This window comes from Vicia villosa, linkage group LG4 (genome assembly GCF_029867415.1).
Source record: "Vicia villosa cultivar HV-30 ecotype Madison, WI linkage group LG4, Vvil1.0, whole genome shotgun sequence".
NCBI classification, from domain to species: Eukaryota; Viridiplantae; Streptophyta; class Magnoliopsida; order Fabales; family Fabaceae; genus Vicia; species Vicia villosa.
Genome location: NC_081183.1, coordinates 21,997,535 through 22,017,210, shown reverse-complemented (window position 1 = coordinate 22,017,210; position 19,676 = coordinate 21,997,535). Strand labels below are relative to the sequence as shown.

The following is a 19,676-nucleotide window of genomic DNA, read 5'->3' as shown; positions in this document are numbered from 1 at the left end:
AATCACACGAACACAAAGGCGTTCCACACCTTCGACCATACAAAGCTTCAAAATACAAGCTCTCAAAAGATCCTCAAGTTACTGAATCGTCTTCTCCGTTTGACCATCAACTTGCGGATGATAAACAAAACTCAAACACAACTTAATAATCAAAGTACTCTACAAAACTTTCCAAAATCTAGAAGTAAACTTCGGATCTCTATCAGAAACAACACTCGATGGAATACCATGCCAACTCACAATCTTTTCAAAATACAACTTTGCAAGTCTCTCCATCGGATAATCCCTGCTTATCGGAATAGAGTGAGCAAAATTCGTCAATCCATCTACAATGACCCAAATTGCCTCACAATTAATCGATTTCCTAGAAAAACCCAAAACAAATCCATAGAAATGCTATCCCACTTCCACTCAGGAATGGACAACGGTTGCATCAAACCAGACGGTTTCTGATGTTCAATCTTTGACTTCTGACAAGTCAAACACGAATACACAAATTCCGCAATATCCTTCTTCATACCTCGCCACAAAAATAACTTTCTCAAGTCTTGATACATCTTAGTAGCACCAGGATAATTACTCAACCACTTTGATGCCCTTCATCCCAAAAATTCTCTTTTTTAAATCCGAAACATCTGGAATACAAATTCAATCACGACATCTCATGACACCGTTCTCGTCAATCCAAAAATTATCACCTTATCCTCAATCAATCAATTTCATCTTGTCAACCAATTTCAAATCTGATTTTCTGACCTTCTCTAATCTCATCAAGAATACCACAAGTAAGCTTCAACATACCAAACTCAAATCTCAAAATTATTCCAACAATTCTAATTCTTGAATCATCAACATAGACATATGCAATTATTTCCTACTCAATTCATTTGCTACAAAGTTCGCTTTTCCCGGATGATAATTCAAAGCAAAATCCTAGTCCTTCAAGAATTCCAACCACCTTCTCTGTCTCATATTCAACTCTTTCTGATCAAGCAAATACTTCAAACTCTTGTAGTCACTATACACATCGAATCTCGATCCAAATAAGTATTACCTTCAAAGTTTTAAAACAAAAACAACGGCGGCCAACTCAAAATCTTGCGTCAGATAATTTCTCTCATGAATCTTAAGTTGCTTTGGAGCATAAGCTACAACTTGTCCTTTTTGTTTCAACATAAAGCCTTGCAAAACCTTCCTTCTTCTTAACTAACAAAAACAGATGCACCTCACGGTGACACACTCGAACGAATCAACCTCTCCTCAAACAAATATTCAAATTGACTCTTCAACTCTTTCAACATCAGAAGCAGGCATCCAATATGAAGCCATCGATATAGGACTAGTTCCAGGAACTAAATCGATCGAAAACTCAACTTTTCATTCCGGCGGTAAATCACTTACATCTTCATGAAACACTTATGCAAATGCGCCAACTATCGACAATTCCTCAATTGTTCTTTCCTCATGAACATCCAAAGTTGCAAGCAACCTAAAGAACATCGCACCATCTTGCACAAACTCATTCACTTCCAATACTATCAAGCTGGTAAGACAAGTCTATCTCATTCCAATACGATTCTGTCTACTATCAACAAGAGATTAAGGGTGATCAGTTCCTCAATTTGTCAATAGATAGCCGACAACCATAATGGTAGCGTAAACCATCGTTACTTAACTGCAATAGAATCCTTTACGTCACCAAAAGTACCATACTTCATTAACTCCCAAAATCATCTGAACATGCTAACACACACCTTGTGATAACATTAGAACATAATTCCTTTACACCACTATCAACACTTTTTATTCTTGGAATCATACTCGTCCCTTCGCATTTCTAACTCCGACTTGAACGTTCCAACAACTTCGACAACTTTTCCAATCTCTTGCCAAGGATCCCTTGACAAGGTCTACCGTAATTCGTCGCTTAATAATTATTCTTACGTCAACATCCTACGCAACGGTTACTTAAACTGATAACTTCACAGTCCACCAATAATGCTGAATATGACAACTTCCTAAATTCCATCTTATAACAATTGTCCTTATTCCAAGACGTTCCGACTTGTTAAACAACCAAAATCTTAAATCCATGTTACCTTCGAATTCGGAAACCAACAAACTTCTACATTGCTTGATCTGTCTCCTTAAGAAATATATTGCACCAATAACTTACAACTGAAACATATCCAAGAAGTACAGCTTCTTCCCTACTTCGCTCAAACTAACCCTGCAACAAAATGAACAAGTACCAACAGTGTTTCACACACATGTCGCGTACTAAGGAATAAAACACTAACATCATTCAACTGTCACACTACTCAACTGACTCGACAACTTGGCCGGACGGACCGACCTGCTCTGATACCACTAATGTAACACCCCAAATTCTACCCGAAAATATCATGCGTGAAATCAGAGTATTTTAAAAACTATCAACAAGTATTTGGGATATCACATTTACTTCATATTAACAACTCATAAACAGATACATAGCACTTTAATCTCAGGTAAGCACAAAGCAACTTATAACAGCTCTTAGACAAACCAACTTCATTTTAATATGCAGCGGAATCATAACATTCAGCTTTATAAACAAATCATCTTATTTAATCGGAAACAAATTCAAACATCATAGTACTTCTCAATATCCAATTTGGAACTCAACAACTAAAACATGAACAACATAGAAACAACAATATAGACAACCCCCGAGTGCTACGTATCAGAGCGACACACCAACTGGATACGATGAACCTACAAACTTCCATAGTTATACTTGAGTACCTGCCCATTTCCCATGGTAGGGGAAACATCAGTAGAAGGGGTGAGATATCAAACATTATAAAGGAAAGTATGATAATACATATAGCAAAGATAAAATCATACACAATTCACCACTTCTCAATATAAGCAATTTGCATCACAACAATAATGTTAACTATCACCTATAACAATGTATTCAAGTTTACAAGTATGTCATTCAAGCACATAATAACATATACTTCATAATCACAACGTAAATTAATACAACTATCAACAATGGCAAAACATGGTTCATATATTCCACATATATACATATATCATTAATACATATATATATATATATATATATATATATATTTGCATTCTCATCATATACGTTTCATTTACATATATCACCAAAATCATGTATCAAACATCACCAAATTTAATTATCACATCTCATGCACACATAACAATCACCTAATCACATAATTACATATATTCAAACATCACATGACTCCAATGTAACTCAATGCAAGACATGTGACTCTATGCATGTGGTACCCAATATGGACCCAAAGTTCCACCGCTTCCGATTCATATAGAATCTAGCCACGCTTCAGATCCGGACAAGACCAAAGCCACCAAATGTAAACATATAGTTTACCGCTTTCCGATTCACTCTAGAATCCAAGCCACGCTTGTGTTTCAAAGCAATTCCACCTATGTTTCAAGGCACACTATGATATGAATGTATGTACAATCTCACAAATATATGCAATTAAGATCATCTCTACCATCTTAACTTTCCATATATCACAATAATTTAACTCTATGAATTATCCACCAATTGTACACAACATTCACAACACACACACATCATTCACATATGAGAGGCCAATTAATCAATTACGATTCACACAATCCAATTAACACTAGTAATCATACTATCTCATGTTAATTCTCATTTTTGTCAATTATACATGAACACACATTTTCAACATCAAGCAATTAGTCATTAGAATTAATGCTAACCAACTAACCATAAAGAATCAATATCAAAACAACATCATTGGCATGACAATATATATTTCTCAACATACATATTCAAGCCAAAACACAATTACAAACAATTTCTCAAAATACCGTAATTTACCGATAAACCGAATAATTGGTCCAAGTTCAAGTATATTTCAATCACATAGACTTATTGGAATCAATTCAACTAATAATTTAACTATCCAATTAATAATTAAACTATATTAATTTCAATTCAACTATTATATTTCTATTCCATTGTTTTCCAATTCTATAACAAAATCCATTATTTCACTATCAATGGTTTACTCACAACAAACATAACAATCTAATACACATAGATTATCAATTGCACACAACTTATCACATTTATATCATCACATTCCAACAAATCATCAAATACCCAAAATTGCAACATAGAAGAACATGGATATCAAAGTATAGAATTAAACCCACTATAACATACTATCATACAACCCTTTAGCATGAAAGAACCCCACCCTTACCTTGGTAAATATGGACTCTTTCACCATAACTCTAAGCTTTTCTCCAAAAGAAATCCTTTCTAACATCACTAGGAGACACACCTAAAAACCAGTTCGGGAATCAGCTTATCAGACGAACTTAAAATCCTCAAAATCAAAATCGCTCCGGTCAGAACTTACCTCTATGGGTCAGGAACGTTGTATCCAAGTACCGCAACGATCCAACGGTTGGATTGAGAGATACGTCCGTTTTGCTAAGGCGACTCTTTGCTGAAACATAGCTGCGAAAATGAGAGTTCTTCTACCTTTTCTCTTCCACCATTGTTCTCTTCCCTTTTGCCTCTTTTCTCTTCTTCCTATCTTTTCCCCCAAATGAAAATAGTAACCTCTAAAACCTTAACCTTCTCTTACTATCTCACTTATGTCATTTGGGCTTAACCCACCAATCTATCACTTAGGCCCATTTAGCTATATCTCTCATACAACTTAATAAACCCAAATAACACTAACACAAACACACATACAATTAAATATTTCAAATAATTATTATATCACATAATAACTAAATAAATAAGCAATTATTAAAAACACCAAATAATATAATTACTAATATAATTAATAAAAATATTAATAAAAATAGGGATGTTACAAATTTCGCGTGAAGGGTCTAGCGTGCCGTCCTCCCAAGTGAAACAGGGAGGTAAAAAAAACGACACCACAAATACTACTACATATACACCAAATACTTCTCTAGAATGAGTGAGAGAGAAATCAGAGAATAAAGTTGAAATGTTGAATAAAAGGAATAATGAAGGAATAGTGAGTCACGTGTTGTGAGTGTACAATATTGCAATTGGATTGAAAATATAATAAATTAATTATAGAAATTCAAAAGTTTAGTCAAATATGCGGTTTGGTTCGGTTTTGGAAAATGAAAACCGCAAACCGAACCGAACCGTGCGGTTTGGCTCAAAAATCATCCAAAACCATCCAAACCAAACGCGGTTTTTGCGGTTTTCGGTTTGGATTTGTTCGGTTTGCGGTTTTCCTTTTGGATTGGTTCGGATACGATCACCCCTACTTCAAACGACCTCGAAGACCCTTCGATGACCCGCATGTCCAATATAACAAGGATTTCCTAATTCTATATAGTGTGGATGATCGTGGGAATCGTAAAAAGTACAGAAAAGGACTAATTAATTGGGGTAGTTCTCTTTGCCTGCCTAGCTCAATAAAAGACATCTTTTCCACACTATTTCAAAAAAACTAAGGCTACGCATTTACGCTAAAGTCCTTATATTTCTTTTCAACTCAAAACAAACAAACATGAGCTAAGCAAGTTAAGAGCCCGTAGATAATTACGGATGAAAAGGGTGCTTACACCTTCCCTTTTCATAACTTACCCCCCGAGCCCGTTTTCTTTCAAAAGGGTCTTTTTTCTGTACTTTTTATCTTTCCTAACATTGGACAAAATAAAAGTCGGTGGCGACTCATGCTCACCGCAACATTGTTGCTTTATAAAATAAAAGTCAGTTCACCGAGTTACAGCATGGATAGACTCTTTCACCCTGAAAGGCTAAAAGAACATTTTTCATCCAACCAGGTAATTGCCCCTAATTGCTTTGCCTTGCTCTAAAACTTTTTCATATTCTTTCTCATAAACCTTCAAAATGGCTACGCTCATTTACGAGCTAAAGTCCGTTTTATATTCTTCTACATTTCTTTTCAAAACGAGCAAAGCAATTAAGAGCCCATGGAAAACCATGGATGTAAAGGGTGCCTTACACCTTCCCTTTACATAATTACCCCCCGAACTCTGTTTTTATTTAAAAGGTTTTTCCTGTTCTTTTAGCCTTTCTAATTAATTTGGATAAAATAAAAGTTGGTGGCAACTCTTGCTTAACCGCGACATTTTGATTAAAGTCAGTTCACCGTATTACAGAACTGGCGACTCTGCTGGGGATTTTTCGAATAAAAGAGGGGTTACCTTAAAAGTTTAGGATTCATTTAAATGTTTTCTATTGTGTGCTTTGCTTGCTTTACTTTTCAAGGGCGTTTCGGGAATAACTGAAGGACAAATCCTATACCCGGATTCAAGAAAACTTAAGATTAGGAGTGGCATAGTCATGGCGACCTCTTTCACATATGTGGGAGATGAGTCAATATGAAGTTCACACTTGAGTTAGGACTCCATAGCATATGCACACCTTTCTCAAATGAGGGGGTCTATGTATGTGTCTACAGGTGCGCCGGAGCTCAAGGACCTTTAGTTACCCTTAACCCATCCTAGCCTTTAGGAACGTAGTGTGGGGACTACTCTTGACAAATGTTGAGAACTAGTCGCTACTCGATGCTACAATTCAGATAGGTCCTTTCTCAAAGTATAATTGCATGATGCAAATGCATCATGTCCGAGGGTGCTTTAGAAGGGCTGACAATTATGGATAACTTGTAGAACCCGTTGCTGAAATCTCCTTATCCATAGAAATACCCTTGGGAAGGACACCTGATCAGACCCCATGCAAGCCTTAAGCCAAAAATTGTGTGACTTGCGTGACTTGTGTGACTTGCCTGTGTTTGCTACTAACCTTCGTTTCCTTGCAGGTTTTGTTAAAAGGACTTGTTCGCCCTTACTGTCTCACGCTTTGCCTAATGAACTGCATTCGCATAACACCATGACATCATGACATCATAAGCATAACATGATTTAACTAACCCTTTCAAGGATCTTAGGAATTTAGGGCGCACAATTTCAGGTGCCTTTATCAAAGACTGAATTCCTGTCAGGGGGCAAGAGGATTTATTTTCCTCTGGCCACATACCTTCCAATTCAGAGACTCAATACTTATCGAGGGGCAAGAGGATTTATTTTTCTCTAGCCATGTACCTTCAAATTCAGAAGCATCCCGAATCGGAGGCAATGACCCACTCGATATGGTGAGCTTGATTCTCAAAGAAGGGTACTCACAGACGAAAGTCAAATTTCTTCAGACAAAGACGCGACCAAATCATTTTCTAATGTTGCTAACTAAATGCCTAAAGATCCTTGAAAATATTGCATTTGCATTCATAACATCGTATAACAGGTTTCTTACAATAGGTCTCTCATCCTTCCTCGCTGTTTACTTCAGCATCATTAATCTCGAACAATCAGTTAAGGATCTCCAAGCTCAAAACACTGAGTTCCAAGCCTTGATTATGAATTTGTCCAAGGTGCAAGAAGAGCTGAAAGCCATGCTGACTAAAAAGAAGAGGAAGAAGGGTAAGAAGACTCTGGTGAAAAAGCTTAGACCGATCTTGCAACTCAGGGATGCCGAAGCCTCTGAAGACAGTGATGAGGATGAGCAAGATGATGATGCTAGTATCAAAACTCATGAAAAAAGTAACCATGATTCTGCCAAACTCTCCAAAGAAGAAGAGGACTATTACCATGAGGACGAACATCCCGATGACAAATACAAGATGTTACAAGAGCGTCTGAGAAGCATGGAAATTCAGAAGGTACCTGGGTTGGATTTTGAAGAGCTTGGACTCGTTCCTGGGGTCGTTATTCCTCCAAAATTCAAAACTCTCGCCTTTGCTAAGTATGATGGAGTCTCCTATCCTAAACTACACTTGAGGTCTTATGTAAGGAAGATTCAACCTCATACTGCTGATAAGAAGCTCTGGATCCACTTTTTCCAAGAGAGCTTAGCTGGAACTCAACTCGAATGGTACTATCAACTGGAGAGTACCCACATCCGTACCTGGGAAGATTTGGTTGTTGCTTTTTATCAGCAATACCAATACAATGCTGACCTCGCACCAACTCGCATGCAACTACAAAGCATGTATATGGGATCCGAGGAAAGTTTCAAGGAGTATGCTCAAAAATGGAGAGATCTAGCTGGAAGAGTCAAACCCTCCTTAGCTGACAGAGAATTGGTCGATATGTTTATGAGTACACTAACTGGTCCTTTCTATAGTCATTTGCTGGGAAGTTTATCATCTGGATGCACTGAACTCATACTGATTGGGGAACGTGTCAAGAGTGGTATTCGAAGTGGTAAGATTCAAATGGCTACATCCTCAGGTACTACAAAGAAGCATTCCAATGGGAGGTCATATTCCAATGTTGTGTATGGGCGGAAAAGGATAAGCCATGATTAATCTATTTGGGCAGTTCTGAGCTCCACACCGGTGCCTCAACAAGGTCGTTAAAACAAACAAGATACACCCAGACATCAATTCACAAAGATCAATATGTCGCTAGCTCAAGCCTTACAACATCTGCTAAAGGCAAATTTGATCACTCTGAGGGGTCCTCCTAAGAATCCTAACACCTCTGCTCCTAGTTACAAGCCTAATGCGAGGTGCGCATATCATTCTAACAGTCCTGGACATGACACGGAGAATTGTTGGCCGTTGAAGAATAAGATCCAAGATATGATCGACACTGGTGAAATTGAGTTCGACCCTCCTGCAACTCCTAATGTGATCACTGCTCCCATGCCTAATCACAACAAGATAGCTAATGCTGTGGATGGCTAGAAAGATAGACTTTTAGATCATTAGATTTACTTTCATTTGCAATTTCTTTCCTTCTTGTTTAAACATTTGACTTATGATAGACATTATTTGCTTTAATAATCATCATCAGTGCATTGCATATGTTTGTCTTGAATAAATTATTTCGCTATCACTCATTTTTAATTATGTATTTACTTTGCATGTGTTTTGTGATATTCAACTCCTGCTAAGCCGTAAGCCTTTAAAGGGAGGATGACTGTAACACCCCACTTTTTGACAACGCGAGTGTATTTTTTTTTCAAAATTAATGCCTTACGAAATATGGACCACTGTCCTTTTAGGAATAATAAAAATGATAAATCAGAGTACGAGCTTTTCGAACTAAGTTTTTTTCCATAAATAGGCCCAGCGCAATGCCCAAGGTCATAAAATATTTGACCACTTAAATATAATTGCGTACAGAGTATTTGACAACAAGCAAAGGTCAAAACCACACACACAAATTAAGCATTCATCTTTAACAACAAACTTCCCAAACAAACACACACAACACTCTGAAACAAAACCCTAAGCTGATCTTGAACTCCTAGCCAAAGACATTCACATCTTGCAAGTCTTCACGACACCAAGATACCTTAACTATCCCCAATTGCTAACAGCCTGGGTGGTCATTAGTCACAACAGAATAATAGTAGAGGGTCACGATCTAAAAATAGCATATACGAAAGAATACACACATGCAAGTAATACATGATATATAACAGTCACAATATTTATTTCAATAAATAAAATAATGCACCAATAGCCTAATGCTGACTCTACATGGTGTGATCCCCCTAACCGGGTTCCTCATATGCATGAATTCCGGAATTTAACCTCTCCGCAGAGAGTCGTAGGCACATCCTACTAAAAGGTTCTGCCTCACTAAAAGTGATCTCAACAGACACCAAGGTACTGCCTTACTAAAAGTGATCTCAACAGACACCAAGGTACTGCCTCACTAGAAGTGATCTCAACAGAAACCAACTCAATAAAATCTCGCAGGATTAGGTGGGCTCGTCCTCTAGAGTCCTCACTGGTGCAGTCCGCTCGACATACACGCAACTATGATATGCATGAGCACATATATGCAAATGCACCATAATATTTCTCAATAGTCAATTCATATATTCAACAAATCATATGAACTTACATAATCTTCACATATGTAATCATAACCACAAGTCAATTCATATATTTTCATAAATCATATGAAAACACATTATCAAGTTTAGGATCACAACAGAAACACACATCCCCAACCGGGCACACAATCATTCATACCAGCACATATGCATTCAATCATATATAATATCGTTAGAAAGTGCACTTACCTTAGCAAGTGTCAAACACATTCAACTAACGCTACATGAGAACGGTATGTCTCTCTCTCGACTAGGTCTCTATCCCGTTCACACTTTCAACCTTTTAAAATACACCATTTAATTAAGTTAACACTAACCCAATTACATCCATAATGAGGGATTTACCTTGGCCACTTACTTAATCAATTAGGTTTAGATTTTATTTCCCATAAACTAAATATTTTATATTAAGAATATATCTTTTCAAATAGAAAATGAATTTTTTTTCTTAAAAGAATAACATACTAATTCAAAGATTTCTAAATCACTATTTTAAATTCATTTATTATATCAACAATTGGCTCTTGCCATTTTCATTTAAAAGATATCATTCAAAATCGAAAAGTCCTTAAAATGTTATTATTTTCCATCTTAAAATGAATTCATACCAAATATATGATAATTTCTCTTTTGTTTTTCAACAATAATAAGAGCGTTGTTAAAAACACCAACAAATCAAGTTTTGAAAATCATAACAGTTTTATAAACAAAGTTTATATGCACAGTAATTTTGTATAGTTAATTAGGACATATTTATATAATATAAATTTTATCTTCAAAACAAAGTAGAGAAATTATAAATCAATTTAAGTCTCACATAATTTTTGTTTCCGTCTAGTCTCAATTAAAATTAGAACAATAAAACTACCATTTATTTCAAAGCATCAGTAAAATCAAATATGTCTCCTCAAAAAAATATAAATCAAACCATAACTTAAAATAAATTGTTATTGAAATAGTTAAACTAAAATATAATACTAAAACCATACTATTTGAAATTAAAATTAAAATATCTTATTATTATTAACTTCTTAAAATTATAATTTATAAAAAATAACATTGACTAATTTAACTCATAATAATTATCATACATTTTTATTTATCATAGTATATACGTTCTAAGTCAAATAACATACAACAAATAAATTATAAATTAGAATAAAAATAGTAATTCCAATTTAGAATCCATTTTAAAAACTTTAACGCAATTATTATCCCATTCTTTCAAAACTATCCCAAATTAAAATAACATTTGTTTTAAAGAAATAAAATTAAGGATGTATTCTTTTTAATTAAAAGAAGTGAAGGTGTAGTTATTAAACACAGTAATATATCAAATGGCTCTATAAAAATTGAGAATAAATTATTCTCCTTCCTCGGTTCAATTCTAAATCTATATTTAAAAAAAATTCTAATATACGTAATCTATATCAGGTTCTTATGAAATACAGTACTTCCAAATAAATGAGTTGATACTTTTAAACCAATAATTTCAAAGTCTTAAATAGTTCCAGAAAAGTTTAACCTGTCTCAACATATAAGTGTCATTATTTTCTTGCAAGATCATAAATGACAAACAAGAGTTTATATTACTAATAAATAATAGGAAAATAACTCATACCTAAATAATTTGTGAGCTTTCAAGTGATTTAATTGGTGTAGAAGAGAAGAGAGAATGTGAAAGATTTTTATGTTGTTGTTCTGCCGAGAGAGAGAGAGAGTAAGAGTTGTGTGTTGTGTGAATTATGGATTATCTAATGTTATGTATTTATAAGCTCTAGGCTTGATTAAGAGTCATTGGATAAAATAGTGTTGGAGATAAGCATGCTTCCTAACCATTAGATGTCTCTCTCACACATGCATAAGTAATGATTACTTGAAGGAAAATATCATGATATTTTTTGTTTTCTAAAAATTAAATGATTAATTTAATCACTCTAATGGTAAACGTGTAGAATTTAAAATAATTTGGGCTACAAGGTTTTAAGTATACTACATGAAGTGAAAAGAAATACTATTTTACACGAACAAAATTGTAAGAAAGGGGACCGGAACGAATAGCAGTTGGATACGTATTTTATCAAAAAATAAAAATGAATATATGAAAATGATCTATGCGGAGCGAAGTTTAATAAAACAGACTGAAAATGATTAAAATTAAAAATAAAAAAACCCGGTTAAACAGATTCAGGCAGGTAAAATATGATTGTAAATAGCGTCGAAAAAATAAAACGAGATTATCGACATGATCTACGTGTAACATAGATTAATAAAATAGTCTGATACATGTTAAAACTCGAAATATTTTGCCTGCTAATTTTTTGCACAGTGTTGAATTGCTTCGACCGGTCAGCCTAGTAAACTCATATTTAAATGTGGTTAAAATTAGAATATTTTGCATAGATAGTTAGAATTATTAGAACATTGTGCCAATCTTACTAAAGTTTTGGTAGTGTTCTAGCAAGGTCTCAACAACTCGGTGTTATTTATAGACAATTATTTGGATTAATGATCGAAAATCTTCTCACTCCCTTATTAGTCCAAAACCCTGATACTTATTGTTACTTTAAAATTATGGGTCTTACATTACTACCCTCCTAAAAGAAGTTTCGTCCTCGAAACTTAAGGTAATTGCAACAACTCAACTTGTTATTACTAACGTCGTTACTAACACGATCGTGCACCTATTGCAACCCTCTACAAAGTCACACTGACTCAGACTCTATATGTAAGACTAGACATCCCACTATGTTATAGAATCATAATTAATCTTACAAGAGCACATTCGTATCGAAAATCCCTCTATGATCCTAGGTACATGCTCAAACTTTCACAGTAATCCTTTGGATTCCACGTCACAACCCATTCCACTAGGTTCACACTAAGTGGTGACTAATTATCCTCATGATAAAATGCTAATTAACTTTACGCACTACCAAAGCTGTGGCAAGACTCGTCTGTTTCGTTCAACACGATTCTATCTACTATTAACAAGAGATTAAGGGTGATCAGTTCCTCAATTTGTCAATATGTAGGCGACAACCATGATGGTAACACAAACCATTCTTGCCTAACTACAAAAGCACTATTTGCAACTTGTGCTCAAATTCATCTAAGGCATAAGGGTCAAATAATTCCATTGATGCTTACTAAATATTTCCTCAATCCCCTACTACTTCGATCTCGACAATGAGACACAATCTCCCAAAACAAGTTACAGCCTCCTTTAACACTCACTTAGCATTGAATAATTATTAAGTATCCCTCAAAGTAGTAAACGCAATTACACCGACTACAATCTAACTTGTTTGGCTCTAAAAGAAGTTGTGTCATCTACGTAGAGAACTTCACAAACTCACCAACATCCATAAATCCTTAGTTACTCATTTGATTTCATTAATGTGGAGAATTGTATATGTTTAGATTCTAGTCTCATTCGAAATTACAATCATAATAATATCATCCCAACATTCAGTTGGTGATTGAAACTCCCTAAATTTTCTTCCACATGCCAAAATTATGCCATCTACAAGACACAATTCACTTTACACCAGTCTTAAACTATTACATCACAATCTAACACATCTACCTTATTTCCAAATCATTACCTGGCTTATCTTTGAGTTCCTTAACATTAGATGTTCCTCTTTGTTGAACATCACTATTGGCACATCACGTCTTTCGTGTTATCCCAAACATGCTTTCAATCTCTCTTAATTTTCTTTCCTGTTACAATTAAATTCTCTTTTTCTCAAAAGAACTTTTTGGCCTAACAATTCTTAACTAACATAAGTAACATCTCTAACACCGTTTTCCCTTTTAAATTTACCATCTTGATTTCAAATGTAAGTTTCCTTCTAGTCATAAATATAATACTCATTATCCTTGTGATAAAAGATTTCCAACTGCGAGATTAGTCTCCTTCCACTTATACCACTTCTTAAATATTTGATTTAAGTCCAAGTGAAACCTCACCATTTATAGCATACACACTTGATGTAATGCTCTGTCTCCTTCTCATATTCTATTGAGGTATCTCATTGTAGTCCTTCTTACAACTCCTTTTAACTTTGACCAATTAAACGACGAGGTTGTCAACCTCTCTTAAAAATGTGAGTTACCTTCTCACTTCCTTGTTTGTGCACCACTTCAATCTTCCTTTGCGATAGACCATCTTTTCTATACCCCAACTCCAAAGACCCTCATACTAGATCTTCATCGATCATCTAAAAGTTTAGAAATTCAAAATTTCAGCAATCAACCGCCTATAGTTGTTTCCCAACACATCATAACCTTTATCTTGTTAATTGCAAAAACATCTTAATTATCGTGACTATCCAAAGATCATAATATTCTTTTATAACACAACTCAATCTTTTCCGCATAAGTTCTTGCTAATCATCCTGGCACGTCTATTCACTCATCGATTTTCTTATTCATTTCTAACTTTTACTAAGATACCAACAAACATATTTCTCGCGATCTAATGCTATACAAATTATTCCTCCAAATTCCTAGTAAATTTCTAAACATTGTCATCCATGATTTGAATAATTTAACCCTTTCCCATTTCAACTCTTATGATCACTTAAATTCATGATACTATTTGTACCCTCATCTCATATCAACCTTTATACTCACCAACGTCCATAACTATGTATAGTTTCTTACTTATCCGGGTAATACTTTGTATCCTACCTTTAATCATGACATGATTCTTACTTAATACATTTAATTACATATCTAACATAAGAAACCAACTTTAACCTTTCAGGTACCTGCCAAAAGTATAACTGTTGTATAACTTCCCTGGTTCGATCACTTTTAACGCTCAACACCCATTTTCTTCCTAGAGAAGACGCTCCATTGATATCCAAGTATTATAATTATTTCCAATTGACATCCGTATCTACTCTTCAATTCCAAAGTGATAAAATCTTCTTAATAGTCAATAAGCTTCATCTCATCTCATTCTGATATCTCCAGAATGAACATCCAATAATTTTTCTCAAAAGGTCCCCTCAAATAAGGTTCTTAATCGTAATCATTTGTAAGTTTAACTTCCACTTGTCTCCACTCAGCATCTCTGAGTGACGAGAAAAAACATAACTACTAATCCATATAATTACCAAAGAAATACCTTGTAATTCTTACTTGATTTCAATTTTGTCCCTTCTATACCAACACATCCAAAGAATTCAGAGACACATATCGACCAAAGTCGACTGATGCTCTAGGGTTATAACTATCCTTCTTACTGAAGTACTATAGGGTACATTAACTCCAATTAAGAAACAATCGATTACCTAAGCATATATCATGCTTGACTCAAGACACCAAGCACATAACACATAGGACTCTAAATATTTACTCCCATTAAACCCGACACTTGATCAGCTTAGGACACCCGACTCACACAGCCCCATGAAAATCTAGACCAAAGCTCTGATACCACAATGTAACACCCCACTTTTTGACAACGCGAGTGTATTTTTTTTTCAAAATTAATGCCTTACAAAATATGGACCACTGTCCTTTTAGGAATAATAAAAATGATAAATCAGAGTACGAGCTTTTCGAACTAAGTTTTTTTCCATAAATAGGCCCAGCGCAATGCCCAAGGTCATGAAATATTTGACCACTTAAATATAATTGCGTACAGAGTATTTGACAACAAGCAAAGTTCAAAACCACACACACAAATTAAGCATTCAGCTTTAACAACAAACTTCCCAAACAAACACACACAACACTCTGAAACAAAACCCTAAGCTGATCTTGAACTCCTAGCCAAAGACATTCACATCTTGCAAGTCTTCACGACACCAAGATACCTTAACTATCCCCAATTGCTAACAGCCTGGGTGGTCGTTAGTCAGAACAAAATAATAGTAGAGGGTCACGATCTAAAAATAGCATATACGAAAGAATACACACATGCAAGTAATACATGATATATAACAGTCACAATATTTATTTCAATAAATAAAATAATGCACCAATAGCCTAATGCTGACTCTACATGGTGTGATCCCCCTAACCAGGTTCCTCACATGCATGAATTCCGGAATTTAACCTCTCCGCAGAGAGTCGTAGGCACATCCTACTAAAAGGTTCTGCCTCACTAAAAGTGATCTCAACAGACACCAAGGTACTGCCTCACTAAAAGTGATCTCAACAGACACCAAGGTATTGCCTCACTAGAAGTGATCTCAACAGAAACCAACTCAATAAAATTCCGCAGGATTAGGTGGGCTCGTCCTCTAGAGTCCTCACTGGTGCAGTCCTCTCGACATACACACAACTATGATATGCATGAGCACATATATGCAAATGCACCATAATATTTCTCAATAGTCAATTCATATATTCAACAAATCATATGAACTTACATAATCTTCACATATGTAATCATAACCACAAGTCAATTCATATATTTTCATAAATCATATGAAAACACATTATCAAGTTTAGGATCACAACAGAAACACACATCCCCAACCGGGCACACAATCATTCATACCAGCACATATGCATTCAATCATATATAATATCGTTAGAAAGTGCCCTTACCTTAGCAAGCGTCAAACACATTCAACTAACGCTACATGAGAACGGTATGTCTCTCTCTCTCGACTAGGTCTCTATCCCGTTCACACTTTCAACCTTTTAAAATACACCATTTAATTAAGTTAACACTAACCCAATTACATCCATAATGAGGGATTTACCTTGGCCACTTACTTAATCAATTAGGTTTAGATTTTATTTCCCATAAACTAAATATTTTATATTAAGAATATATCTTTTCAAATAGAAAATGAATTTTTTTTCTTAAAAGAATAACATACTAATTCAAAGATTTCTAAATCACTATTTTAAATTCATTTATTATATCAACAATTGGCTCTTGCCATTTTCATTTAAAAGATATCATTCAAAATCCAAAAGTCCTTAAAATGTTATTATTTTCCATCTTAAAATGAATTCATACCAAATATATGATAATTTCTCTTTTGTTTTTCAACAATAATAAGAGCGTTGTTAAAAACACCAACAAATCAAGTAATATAATATAAACAAAGTTTATATGCACAGTAATTTTGTATAGTTAATTAGGACATATTTATATAATATAAATTTTATCTTCAAAACAAAGTAGAGAAATTATAAATCAATTTAAGTCTCACATAATTTTTGTTTCCGTCTAGTCTCAATTAAAATTAGAACAATAAAACTACCATTTATTTCAAAGCATCAGTAAAATCAAATATGTCTCCTCAAAAAAATATAAATCAAACCATAACTTAAAATAAATTGTTATTGAAATAGTTAAACTAAAATATAATACTAAAACCATACTATTTGAAATTAAAATTAAAATATCTTATTATTATTAACTTCTTAAAATTATAATTTATAAAAAATAACATTGACTAATTTAACTCATAATAATTATCATACATTTTTATTTATCATAGTATATACGTTCTAAGTCAAATAACATACAACAAATAAATTATAAATTAGAATAAAAATAGTAATTCCAATTTAGAATCCATTTTAAAAACTTTAACGCAATTATTATCCCATTCTTTCAAAACTATCCCAAATTAAAATAACATTTATTTTAAAGAAATAAAATTAAGGATGTATTCTTTTTAATTAAAAGAAGTGAAGGTGTAGTTATTAAACACAGTAATATATCAAATGGCTCTATAAAAATTGAGAATAAATTATTCTCCTTCCTCGGTTCAATTCTAAATCTATATTTAAAAAAAATTCTAATATACGTAATCTATATCAGGTTCTTATGAAATACAGTACTTCCAAATAAATGAGTTGATACTTTTAAACCAATAATTTCAAAGTCTTAAATAGTTCCAGAAAAGTTTAACCTGTCTCAACATATAAGTGTCATTATTTTCTTGCAAGATCATAAATGACAAACAAGAGTTTATATTACTAATAAATAATAGGAAAATAACTCATACCTAAATAATTTGTGAGCTATCAAGTGATTTAATTGGTGTAGAAGAGAAGAGAATGTGAAAGATTTTTATGTTGTTGTTCTGCCGAGAGAGAGAGAGAGAGAGAGAGAGAGTAAGAGTTGTGTGTTGTGTGAATTATGGATTATCTAATGTTATGTATTTATAAGCTCTAGGCTTGATTAAGAGCCATTGGATAAAATAGTGTTGGAGATAAGCATGCTTCCTAACCATTAGATGTCTCTCTCACACATGCATAAGTAATGATTACTTGAAGGAAAATATCATGATATTTTTTGTTTTCTAAAAATTAAATGATTAATTTAATCACTCTAATGGTAAACGTGTAGAATTTAAAATAATTTGGGCTACAAGATTTTAAGTATACTACATGAAGTGAAAAGAAATACTATTTTACACGAACAAAATTGTAACAAAGGGGACCGGAACGAATAGCAGTTGGATACAAATTTTAAAAATGAATATATGAAAATGATCTATGCGGAGCGAAGTTTAATAAAATAGACTGAAAATGATTAAAATTAAAAATAAAAAAACCCGGTTAAACAGATTCAGGCAGGTAAAATATGATTGTAAATAGCGTCGAAAAAATAAAACGAGATTATCGACATGATCTACGTGTAACATAGATTAATAAAATAGTCTGATACATGTTAAAACTCGAAATATTTTGCCTGCTAATTTTTTGCATAGTGTTGAATTGCTTCGACCGGTCAGCCTAGTAAACTCATATTTAAATGTGGTTAAAATTAGAATATTTTGCATAGATAGTTAGAATTATTAGAACATTGTGCCGATCTTACTAAAGTTTTGGTAGTGTTCTAGCAAGGTCTCAACAACTCGGTGTTATTTATAGACAATTATTTGGATTAATGATCGAAAAACTTCTCACTCCCTTATTAGTCCAAAACCCTGATACTTATTGTTACTTTAAAATTATGGGTCTTACAATGACGAAAACAATACTGCAACCTCATACAGTATGCTTTTGAGCGGACTATACTGACGATGTACAGGCATTGTTTCAATTCCTAAACAGTGGAGATATAAGGATGTTAATCCCTCGTCAACCCCTCTGAGACTAAGAAGTAGAAGTTTCTTTCTTGTACTAATTAAAACCCTTGATCATAACCTGGGGCAGGGTAGTTCTCAGTTAATTTTGGCTGTGTATTCTATTTTAAGAGAATCAGTCAGTACACCTTTCAACAAAGGTTTCAATCACAAGCGTTCATCCACACACATCAAAGAAGTGTTGGAGATGTCAATCAAAAGCCAATAATGGTTCATCAATCATTAAGCAAGGAAGTCAATATATTTCAAAAAATGAATGAATGGAAAAACATATATACAAAGAAAAGCCTGCTAAGTCAAAAATCAAAAAAAGAAGACTTAGGAAAAAGTCAAGGCATCTCGCTGACTGTAAGCTCAAAATAGACAGTTCAGGCAAAAGTTAGGGATATCAAAAAGATGAAAAGAGAAGTCAATAAATTCCTGAACAGCACAATGTTGTGACTACCAAAAGGAAGAAGTGATTGCCATCTCAAAAGTTCTCTTTGCTTGTGAACCACCATCATTATCAAAAGTGAAAATCCAAAAGTCTCTTGGAACCTGAATGCATCAGTTGAATTAACTGAGCCTAGGATTGAAGATCATCACGAAGAGGGGTGGGTACAATCAAATTTTGAGCCTTTATCTTTTGTTTCTTA

General features: G+C 33.9%; 1 long non-coding RNA gene across 1 annotated transcript; it reads right to left on the bottom strand.

The window, feature by feature from the left end:
* Positions 1 to 1,641: 1,641 nt before the first annotated feature.
* On the bottom strand, positions 1,642 to 18,065 carry LOC131594629 (uncharacterized). The gene is made up of 3 exons (XR_009281433.1): positions 4,449 to 18,065; positions 4,290 to 4,370; positions 1,642 to 2,787 (listed from the first exon to the last, which is right to left on the bottom strand). It is a non-coding gene; the product is annotated as an uncharacterized LOC131594629 (long non-coding RNA).
* Between the last annotated feature and the right edge of the window lie 1,611 nt (positions 18,066 to 19,676).